Here is a 2196-nt window from a genome sequence, read left to right on the forward strand (position 1 = left end):
AAACACTATGCAAGTACTTCATCAACAAACATTTATGAGCAAACTACTTGCTACATGTGTAAAAATAGAGGTCATATTATGTTTAATTGTCCACTCAAGAAAAAGTACATCAAAGTAAAAAATGAATGGAAGATAAATGCAAAAATTAGACAAGATTTAAAGAAAGTTAAGAAAGTTTGGGTTCCAAAAGTAACAACATAAATCATTTCTTGTAGGTTTGCATTAGGACCACTCTTTCTAAAGATAAATGGTACTTGGACAGTGGATGTTCAAGACATATGACGGGAGATAAATCTAAGTTTACTTCTCTCACTCAAAAGGATTGAGGATTTGTAACCTTCAGTGACAATGCAAAAGGCAAGATCATCAGAATTGGTAAAATAGGTAAAGACTCTTCACTCATTATAAATGATGTATTTTTAGTTGACGATCTAAAGCATAACCTATTAAGCATTAGTCAACTTAGCGACAAAGGATTTGAAATAATGTTTAAGAAAGACAAATGCATAATCCAGAATTCTAAGGATCATAAGACACTATTCACTGCACATAGAATGAACAATGTATATTACATAAACTTTGATAGCTTGATCTCTCAAGATACAACTTGCTTAGCTGTCATGAGTGAAAATAGTTGGCTTTGGCATAAAAGGCTAGGACATGCTAGCATGGATCTTATATCTAAGCTTTCTAAAAATAATTTAGTTAAAGGTTTTCTTAACACCAAGTTTATCAAAGATAAAGTGTGTGATGCATGTCAACTAGGAAAACAAATCAAGAAAAGTTTCAAAAAGAAGAAACATATATCAACTAGTAGACCCCTACAGCTCATACACTTAGATTTGTTTGGTCCCACTAGAACTCAAAGCCTAGGTGGAAAACAATACGCCTTCGTAATTGTTGATAATTACTCTAGATATACATGGGTATTGTTTTTAGCTAACAAAAAGGAAGCTTGTAATTCGATAATCAATCTATGCAAGAAGCTTCAAAATGAGAAAGGGTACAATGTCTCAAATCTAAGAAGTGACCAAGGAAGAGAATTTAAGAATCAAGACGTTGAAAAATTTTGTAATGATCATGGCATAAGCCACAACTTTTCAGCACCTAGAACCCCACAATAAAATGGAGTTGTCGAAAGAAAAAATAGAACCCTTCAAGAAATGGCAAGAACTATGCTTAACGAAAATAGCTTACCTAAGTATTTTTGGGCCGAAGCTGTAAGTACACCATGTTATGTAATTAATAGGGTTTCAATTAGATAAAGCCTAAACAAGACACCTTATGAATTATGGAAAGAAAGTAGGCCCAACATAACTTACTTTCATGTCTTTGGGTGTAAGTGTTTTGTACTCAATAACAAAGATAACTTAGGAAAAATTGATACTAAATCGGATGAAGGTATTTTCCTAGGACACTCTACAAATAGTAAGGCCTATAGGATCTATAACAAAAGAACACTTGACCGGTGCAAACTGCAAGTGCACAGTATCATAGTTTTATAATATAATGATGTGTAGAGTATCGTCCTCGGGGATTGATGTCTTAATTTTACCAAGTACCGAAATTTTACTAACCTTGATTTTATTTAGAAAAATTAATAATTTTAGACTGCAAAATTTAAACAAGGCTACTTTAAATAAACTATTCAGGAGAATTTAAAACTGGATACCGCGTGTCAAATTGATGATGGTGAAAACTTCTAGGAAACCGATTTCACCTAATTTCTCACTATGCTTTACTCATTTAGCTAATTAAACTTCATTTTCTCTATTTGTTAGCAAATCACCAATTTTTCCAAAAGCCTCTTTCGATAGTCAATCAGAACCTATTTTTGTTTATTATTTAACATAAGAGTATGCAAATTAATAACGCAAGAACGCAGTAAGACCCTCGATTTTTAATGCTACGTAGGTTCATATAAGTCTTTCGATCTCTATATTTACCTATGCTGAATTATCCAAGATCTATCCTATAATCCCCCCTTTCGGTAGCAAATCATAAGACTAAAATCATTTAATTAATGGCCAGTTAATTAAAAGCATTAGGCACAGAATAACTCAAACAAACATTAGTGAAAACTACTTCAGATTAGCATCAAAGAGCAAGCATAGTTCGAAACTGGCTACATCGTTTTCCTAGAATTCAAAATTTTAGTTCATTCTGAAAATTAAATCCAACATAACAGATTTCACC

The sequence above is a fragment of the Malania oleifera genome, chromosome 3 (assembly GCF_029873635.1).
Source record: "Malania oleifera isolate guangnan ecotype guangnan chromosome 3, ASM2987363v1, whole genome shotgun sequence".
In the NCBI taxonomy this organism is placed as follows: domain Eukaryota; kingdom Viridiplantae; phylum Streptophyta; class Magnoliopsida; order Santalales; family Ximeniaceae; genus Malania; species Malania oleifera.